This window comes from Otolemur garnettii, unplaced genomic scaffold (assembly GCF_000181295.1).
Source record: "Otolemur garnettii isolate 467f Iridium unplaced genomic scaffold, OtoGar3 scaffold00061, whole genome shotgun sequence".
Lineage (NCBI taxonomy): Eukaryota > Metazoa > Chordata > Mammalia > Primates > Galagidae > Otolemur > Otolemur garnettii.
Window position 1 is genome coordinate 11,263,273 of NW_003852456.1, and position 9,999 is coordinate 11,273,271.

The following is a 9,999-nucleotide window of genomic DNA, read 5'->3' on the forward strand; positions in this document are numbered from 1 at the left end:
TTTTGAGACAGAGTCTCACTTTATAGCCCTCAGTAGAGTGCCGTAGTGTCACAGCTCACAGCAACCTCCAATTCCTAGGCTTAGGCGATTCTCTTGCCTCAGCCTCCTGAGTAGCTGGGACTGTAGCACCTGCTACAATGCCTGGCTATTTTATGTTGCAGTTTGGCTTGGGCCAGTTTCAAACCTGCCACCCTTGGTATATGGAGCTGATGCCCTACCCCCTGAGCCATAGGCGCTGCCCAATGGCCTGTGTTTTGATGTAGCTCATCTGTGTGCTAAGTGATTCTTGTGGTAGGTGACCTTCGGATGGCAGGAAACACAGGTAATGTTGTCTTAGTGGTAGAGTACATCCGTATATTGACACCTGTGAGAGGCAGTGTGTATATTCAAAATTAAGTTAAAGTTCTTGGCCAGGTGCACTCTGGGAGGCCTAGGTGGGTGGATCCCTTGAGCTCAGGGGTTTGAGACCAACCTGAGCAAGAGCAAGACCCTATCTCTACTAAAAATAGAAAAACTAGCCGGGTATGGTGGCAGATTCCTGTAGTTCCAGCTACTCAGGAGGCTGAGGCAAGAAGATTGCTTGAGACCAAGAGTTTGACATTGCTGTGAGCTCTGATGCCACAGCATTCTGCCCAAGGTGACAGTGAGACTCTCTCTCAAAAATAAATAAATAAAATATTAAATTAAAATTCTTGAGAATGAAGTGGAAAGAAGGGAGAAAAGGGCAGCTGGAAGACTAGTCCCAGTGGATCCTTTCCAATTCTCAAATCACAAGGCAACATGATATGACATGCAGTTCTCTAGCACAGATGCCTGCAAGCCTGGGTTCTCTGTGGTTGTGCGTGTATGAACTCCTTAACTGTGTGCTTGGAAACACAAATTATGATTTCTTCTCTCAGGAGATGAAGCTGTCTGATACCTACAAACAGTAACTCTTGATCTCACTAAGTTTCATTATAGATTAAAAGGAACAGCAGATCTCGAGGAGCAACACATTAGGAAGGCGTAGTGACTTTACAAGTGGGTCACCCTGTGGCCTCAGGTATGCTATGAATGAGGAGCTTTGTAAGAGTGGGAATTCTGTGTGTTTATTATATAAATTCTCATGTGTTGCTAGGTTTATTTAAGTTTCTTCTTTGTGATTCAAATTTTTTTTTCTTAGACTGAGAAGAAAGTTTATTTTTCATATTAAACTGATATGTAAATATCTCAGCTACTCACTCTACACCCCCAGGGCTTTTTTCTCTGTCCAGTTTAGTGGTATCAGGTTAGTGTTTGGGTAGAGGGTGCTCCTCATTAACAATTAGCTAGTGTCTTATTTTTGTTTACCTGCCCACAAGCTATAATTCACCCGTCCTTCCTGTAACTGTGGGTTGTTACTGCTTTAAGATTTAACATACCTGGCTCGGCGCCTGTGGCTCAAGTGGCTAAGGTGCCAGTCACATACACCTAAGGTGGCGGGTTCAAATCCAGCCCGGGCCTGCCAAACAACAATGACAGCTGCAACCAAAAAATAGCCAGGCGTTGTGACAGGCGCCTGTGGTCCCAGCTACTCAGGAGGCTGAGGCAGGAGACTCGCTTGAGCCCGGAGTTGGAGGTTGCTGTGAGCTGTGATGCCATGGCACTCTACCCATGGGGATAGCTTGAGGCTCTGTCTCAAAAAAAAAAAAAAGATTTAACATGCCTTATGTTCAGTGATATATGTTGAAATTTAGACTGTATGAAAAGAGAGCTAGTGTTGTGCTTAGGAATGCATTTAGTTCATCAGCATATGTTTACTCTCTGTGCCTACATTTGGAAGGTCACATTTCTTGGCAGCTTTAGGAGAACATTGTGATATTAAGCCAAAAAATAGATTATGTGAGTAGACAGATTGAGGCAAAAATTGATATAGTTTGATACTTAAAATCAATTTTCCTGATCTGCTGAGTGTTATTTGACAATTAAGCAGTGAGGAGTGACTAGCAACTATGTACTAGATAATATAACTTGTGCTGTTGGGAATAATTATAGTAGCTTTAGGGTGAAAATAGTAGCAATTTCAGTAGCATTTTTAAATGGTCATGAAAACATTTTAAGAGCTGATCCTATGGAGTAATGTATATCTGATTCCAAAAAGTAAATTCTTGACATATTACTTTGGGGGAAGATAGGTAATAAGATGTTTCATAGCCTTACAAAAGCAAACTGATATTTTAGTGACTGTATTCTGTTTGTTGTATGTCAGTTAGCTATGAATGAACTATTCTATTCTCAACCAGCTTGTTTGCATTGATAGGACTGTTTGAAAAAGGAAGCTGTGATAAGTTTTGTAAGCCATAAAGCTCACCATGCCCTAAGATGTGAAGATGCAGCCCTCATAAGTATGGCCTGGGATGTACAGTCTGTTGACTTCATCAGGCACAACCTAGGTGTTTTTTGTTTGTTTGTTTGTTTTGAGACAGACTCTCAAGTTGTTGCCCTGGGTAGAGTGCCATGGAGCTCACAGCACCTTACAACTCTTGGGTTCAAGCAATCCTCTTGGCTCAGTATTTATATTTGTAGTAGAGACGGGGTCTCGATTTTTGCTCAGGCTGGTCTCAAACTCATGAGCTCAAGCTATCCACCATCCTTGGCCTCCCAGAGTGTTAGGATTACAGGTGTGAGCCACTGTGCCCAGCCACCTGGGTGATTCTTGAGTCTCTACATAGCATCCCAGAAGCCCCACTCTGATAGGTACACTGTCTGTTCTTACAGGCTCCAGCCAATAAATTATACACTGACTTGACATAGACACGTGTGATCAAAGGCAATCTAAATAAAACATGGTTTTGATTAATGAACATGCAAGGCCCTTCTTTAGTGTTTGAATGAAACAAAGAATGATATCACAGTTTTGTGAATAAAATAAATAGAGGTTAAAGAGTGGAGCTGTTTCTGATAGACTATGCAGCCATAAATCATTTGACAGTAAGGAAGCGGTTTTCTCAAATTCTGTGTTTTCTTAAGAAGGAAGCCACCTTTGTTCCTTGTCATGGAGGCATTCCTTCTATGTGAGGTCACTCTGCTGATATTCTCCTTTCACAGAAGGAAGATGCAGCCTCTCCCAGTGAATTCCACTTCTCATAGCCCGTGAAAAAAGGCTTAAATATACCTGTCCATTAAAAGCTTTTGAAGGGCGAAAGCCAACCTCAGAGGCTTTGTGAACCATGAATTGACAATAATAGACAGTATGTTTCTGTTTCTCCAATAGCCTGTTGAAGAACAAAAGAATCATTCACTTCTACCTGACTTTCATGTAGTTATGGTAAAAGGAAGGAGGATGGTCGTCTTGTTTTATGTGTGATTCTAAGGCAGCCTGACCGAGATTATTGGAAACAATGCTTTCAGCTATTCTGACTAATAGTTACTGATAGGAATGTGTATTATGGTGGCAGTAAATGTCTTTGCCTCCACTCATTTGGATAGAATGAAACTTAAGAAGTTGCTCCTTACCTCCTCTAAAGCCTCATAGCTAAGAGCATTCAGAGAGTATCAGTTTAAGCTCTGAGTATTAGAGTAGTCTCGACAGTCTTCCTGTCCATTCCTGTATTCTAGATTGTGTCCTTGCCCCTCAGTGTGACACATCACTCTTGCTGAAAACTAATGGCCCATCAGACCTAAGCAGTGCAATTGAGACCTGCCTTTTCCTCCACCTTATCTCCTGAACCTAATGTTCTGCTCTAGCCATGCAGACTTTCTTGTTATATAAAACCACCAAGGTGTGGGGGCCTTTGCACCTGCTCCTTGTCTTACCTGGAAGGAAGCTCTGCTTTTACCTGGTCTTCAGCATGGCCCCCTCCTTGACTTCAGTTTGGCCTCTTCTTAAATATCACTTCCTTAGAAGGGTCTTTCTGCCTGGTGCAGTGGCTCATGCCTGTAATCTTAGCACTCTGGGAGGCCTATGCAAGAGGATCCCTTGAGCTCAGGAGTTGGAGACCAAACTGAGCAAGAGGAAGACCCCGTCTCTACTAAAAATAGAAAAACTAGCTGGGGATGATGGCACCCTCATGTAGTCCCAGCTACTTGGGAGGCTGCGGCAGGAGGATTGCTTGAGCCCAGGAGTTTGAGGTTGCTGTGAGTTATGATGTCACAGCACTCTACCCAGGGTGACAGAGTAAGACTCAGTCTCAAAAAACAAAAAAAGAAAAGAAGGGTCTTCTCTGACCATGGTATTTAAGAAGAGCCCTGCCCCTCACTCTACTATCAGTCTTCTAGCTTCACCCCCACTTATTGTTCTTTGTGGTACTTATGTCTTTCTAAAATTGTATGTTCTGTTCACCCCACCTCCCACTGGCCCCAACTTGTGGAAGAAGTAAGCTCTGTGAAGACTTGGGCTTTGCCTATACTTACTCCTGTCTGTGCATGCCCAGAAGCTAGAACACTGCATCAGTAAGAATTTCTTACATTAACAAATAATAGATACATGAGTTTTTTTTTTTTGTTTTTTTTTTTTTGTAGAGACATAGTCTCCCTTTATCACCCTTGGTAAAGTGCCGTGGCGTCACACAGCTCATAGCAACCTCCAACTCCTGGGCTTAGGCGATTCTCTTACCTCAGCCTCCTGAGTACCTGGGACTACAGGTGCCCACCATAATGCCCGGCTATTTTTTGTTGCAGTTTGGCTGGGGCTGGGTTTGAACCCGCCACCCTCTGTATATGGGGCCAATGCCCTACCCACTAAGCCACAGGCACTGCCTTAGGTAAATGAGTTTTACTTGTATGTTGGTGTTACTTACTTTGGAAACCTCACTGTTAAAAAAATATGACAAGTAAGAAAAAAAATTTTTTTTGAGACAGTCTCATTTTGTCACCCTCAGTAGAGTACCGTGGTGTCATAGCTCACAGCAACCTCAAACTTGGGCTCAAGCTATTCTCTTGCCTCAGCCTCCCAACTAGCTGGGATTACAGGTGCCCACCACAATGCCCGGCTATTTTTAGAGACTGGATTTCCCTTTTGCTCAGGCTGGTCTTGAATGTCTGAGTTTAGGCAATCCCCCAGTCTCCACCTCCCAGAATGCTAGGATTATAGACGTGAGCCGCTGCACCTGGCGCAAATAGGAAAATGACTGTTAGTCATTCAGATGTTTTAGTTGGAACTGAGAGTTTTTATAGATGAGTAAAGTATAATGTATGCCTATTTGGCAATTCACTTTATATTGTTGTTTTATGAAGATGAATGTGGAATGATTTAAAAAATAATTTTGGGCCAGGTGTGGTGGCTCATGCTTGTAATCCTAGCAATCTGGGAAGCTGAGGCAGGTGGATAGCTTCAGCTCACAAGTTCAAGACCAGCCTGAGCAAAAAACAAGACCCTGTCTCTACTAAAAATAGAAAAACTGAGGCAAGAGGATTGCTTGAGTCTGAGTTGCAGGTTGCTGTGAGCTATGATGCCACAGCACTCTATACAGGGTGACAGCTTGAGTCTCTGTCTCAAAAGAAAAAAAAAAATCTTACCCTGAACCCCTTCTTTTTTTTAACCTAAAAGATGAGCAACCTGATGCCAGCATTTCTGCTTTTAGCTCTCGGGAATGAATACAGAGCTGGTGTAACTGACAAATCGCTGTACTTCAGTATTTATACTTTTCAGGCTTCCTAGAACACCAGATAATGAGAGCATGGAGAGGTACACTTCTTCATGCCTTTCTGCAAACTTCTATGCTTAGCATATTCTTGGGAGGAGAAGTGACATTGTTTTTGTACCTAAAACTGTTTAAGGAGTGGGTGAAAATACCTATTAATCTTGGCTGTGTCGTGACTTGAGCATATTTCCCCATAGGATGTCGTGTGGATTCAAATTAGCCTTCAGATATCTTTTTTATTTCTTTCAGAATAATACAACTGTATTGTAGGTTGATTGTCTGGAGCCTAATTATTAATGTCAGGGATGATTTTCCCTTTACTAATGTGACCATTGCGCGCGTGCGTGCTCTCTCTCTCAATACACACGTACACATACACACATATTTACATAGAACATGTAAAAGTCATGTATGTGTCCTTGTATAGGCATTCATAACACGGCTGCAGTCACTTGCTTTGCCAGTGTCCATATTAAGTCTGCACATGCTTCTTCTCACTAGCTCAGAGAGGCACAGCCTATTGACAGTTGCTCTCCCAGTGTTGCCCTGTGTGTGTCCTGCGGTGGAATAGGTCTTTGTGACTTTCCCTAGCATGTCACAGGCTGTGCACTGTGACATGTGCTGGCACATAGTCTGCTTTCCACATGGAATTAGAAGATGTCCCCCCTGTGCCCTAATAGGAATCTTAGTGTATTTTTGCTGCTGCTACATGTGACAACGTACCTGAGGCTTTGATGTCCTAGATGCAGACAGCAGCAGCCACGGTTACCTGAGAGCCTTCTCAGCTGCAGGATGGCTCTTGAAAGGGTGGAAGGCAGATGGGCACACCAGCCGCATGCTGCAAGAGCCTCTTTTGTCAGGGACTGAATCCTATTGGTGAGCAAGGAGCCCTCACAGCTGCTCAGTGCCATCACACTGGCAGCACCTGAGGTTTGGAGGATACATGCAGGCTGTGATCTGGAGAATTGCACAGACAGTGCTGAGTAGTTCTCTGAGGCTGCTATGAGTAAGTAGCCCGGTTCATACTGAGAAGCCTGCATGTCATGGACATGTGCCCTGTGCTGGAAAACAGGGTTGTCCATGCAGGTGTCCCCAGCATCGCCCTTAGAGTTCCCATCACCTGTAGGAATATTGTGAAGCCTCTTCAGACTCTCAAGCACGAGGTCGGAACCCACTTGGTTGTCTTCAGGACAGGAATACAAGATGTGGTTGCCCCCACCCTTCCCAAGTGTGTTATTGTCATTTGTCAAGCAAGCCTATTTTGTTCTCTCCAGCCTGGCCTTCTGCACTCAGGGTTGGGTCATGGTGGTGCTGTGTCTGCGCCCTGCCGGGCTCACACTCACCCCTTCACTCGTGCCCCTGGGCCTGCTGCAGCCCCCTCTCTGCCCTGGGCCGGTATATGTCTTAGATGTCACTGGGACCCTATCCACTGCTCATCACTCAGTAAATACTCATTTGGAGGAAGGCCCCATAGCCGGTGTGCTCTTTTTTCCTGTCCACTGCTGTGATGGCTGTCCAGACCTGTCAAGCTTGCTTTTGCTCTTTCCCTACTTCACTTTTTTTTTTTTTTTGAGACAGAGTCTTACTATTTGCCCTCAGTAGAGTGCTGTGACTTCACAGCTCACAACAACCTTGCCTCAGCCTCCCAAGTAGCTGGGACTACAGGTGCCCACCACAATGCCTGGCTATTTTTTTGTTTCAGTTGCCATTGTTGTTGTAGCTGGCCTGGGCAGGATTTGAACTTGCCAGCCTGGGTGTATGTGGCTGGCATCCGACCCACTGACCTACGGGCGCCGCCCTTCCCCCCTTCACTTTTGCTTTCTGTTCTTGTCCCTCTCCACTACCCTTTCCTGGCCCCATCTCCAATGTCAGTGTCTGAACCTTTGTCTTTAGCCATCACCCTTTTCCCAGTCAGCACATCATGCCTTATTCTGTTACGTAGCCCTTTAAAGCCCTTTTAAAATTTCTTAACTTTGATGTATGGTAGAAAAAGCCAGTAGAAAATAAAGTGCATTATAGAAGACAGCTGTGATAATCTACTTCTCTAATATTCCTGCAAAAAGGAACTTCATTCTTCCATCTTCCTTTCTCAGATGAAGAGCTTTGATTGTCATATTTACCAGGGAATTATTTTATAGATAAAAAATATGAATGGGCTTTTAGCATAGAGTAAAATAATTGCTAGTTAAGTGACTTACATTAGTGGATCAGACTTAGTTAATGTAAATTTCTGTCTCTCTTAAAATTAAAAGTTGAAAAATTAAATTTGTTCATTGGTAATTTGATTTGAAGGAAGTGTGGTACAAAGAATTCCAAACAGGGATTTTAAAAATCCGTTCTAATAAATTGCATGAGCAGATGCATCAGCTAAGATTGGGAAACAATTAGTCTAATTACTTTTAAAATATAGTTGCATGCTTAAATAGCAACACCCACAGGCCTGCCTATCTTTTCCTACTTTCCCCTTTAGGCATGTAGTGAATTTTTTGGCCATTAAGCACAACCTCTTCAGTGTTTGTGGAGCAGAACAAAGTGACAGGATGCTGGTGAGCAGGACTGCACATGCTCCTAGCTCAGAGTCTGATACTTCAGTGGTTATATCTGTACAATACACCTACATGGAAACATGTAAGATATGCTGGGGAGCTAACCCTTTTTTGGATAATCTTACTTTTGAAAAGCCTGGGCTTTCTCTATGAAATACTGGTCTCATGCTCTAATTTGTAATAAGCGATAGCTGAGTCTTAGTCTGAATGCTTTGAAATAATTTGAGTACACCTTGCCCGACCACATCCCATTTATGTGAGTGACCCACTGCTTTCAGACACACGCTTCAGAGGGGCACATCAAGTATTATCTGGCTTCTGTGATAGCAGTTTTATAACTTTCAGGTCTTTAATTGCTGCAGGTTAAACTGTGTTTTTCTTTTCAACTTAAGTAGTTGATACTTGTGCAGGTCAGTGGACGTAGACGTTTGTAGTCAATGTTCCTGCCTTTCATTAAAAATGAGTTTGAGCACTTTGCAGCACATTCAGTTTTATTGGGAGAATCTATGGAAGGTGGTCTTGCACTATTATTCCCCCATTGACTTTCCTTTGCTTTATGGTAGGATTAAAAATGATTCACAAATTACATTTTCTTCTTCTTCTTCTTCTTTTTTTTTTTTTTTTTGAGCAGAGTCTCTTTGTTGCCCTGGGTAGCGTGCCAAGGTGCTGTCACAGCTCACAGCTCAAAGCAACCTCAAACTCCTGGGCTTAACCAATTCTCTTGCCTCAGCCTCCCATGTAGCTGGGACTTACAGGTACCCATGACAATGTCCAGCTATTTTTAGAGACAGGGTCTCGCTCTGGCTCAGGCTGGTCTCGAACCTGTGAACTCAGGCAGTCCACTCACCTTGGCCTCTCGAGTGCTGGGATTATAGGTGTGAGCTACTGCGCCCAACCCCTACATTTTCTTATAGAATATCGTGCAGTTACAAGGCTATAATCTTATCACTGACCTATAGCAGTGATTTTGCTTTTTCTTACAGCTGCATTTGCTGTATTTCTGGCCATATTATTTGTAGCAGAACCTGAGATTTATTATCATTGCCATATTTATAACTGAATTATCTGTCTTTTTCCAAGTAAGCAAGAATGGGATCTTGAGCATAGATAACTGATGATTTTAGGCCAGTGGGAACTTGTTTCTCAGGACTGTTTTTGCTATTTCTGGTATGAGGGAATAAACTCACTTTATTATGTGCTATCAAAACATCCTGGATTTGGTGGCTTAGCTAAACTTGGAGGTTTGAAATACAGACATTTGAATACAGAGATTATTGATCAGTATGGCTTGTGCTAAGACTCAAGGTAAACAGTCATGAGGGCCTTATTTCCCATTCTATCAGTAAACACAGGCTTAAATCTACATAGGAGAGATGGTTTATTCAGGAGAGATGGTTTCATTGTACTTCCTCCTTTGAGGTTCCTCTGTCAGACTTGGTAGCAATAAAGTTGTGTTTAAGGAGTTGGTTCTTGGCTGGGCCTGGTAGCTAATGCCTGTGATCACAGCCCTCTGGGAGGCCAAGACAAGTGGATTGCTTGAGCTCAGGAGTTTGAGACCATCCTGAGCAAAGTGAGATCCTATCTCTACTAAAAATACAAAAAATAGCTGGGCATGGTTGTGGGTACCTGTAGTCCCAGCTACTTGGGGGGCTGAGGCAGGAGGATCACTTGAACTCAGGAATTTGAGCTATGATGCCATGGCACTCTAGCCTGGGTGACAGAATGAGACTTTTTTGTCTCAAACAAAAGAAAGAAAGAAGGTTCTTAACTTTATTCTTTGAAACTTTTCTTTTTGATGCAGTAAACACAAGGAAATTTTTAAAAAATCTAGACAGATTTAGAATTTTGATTTG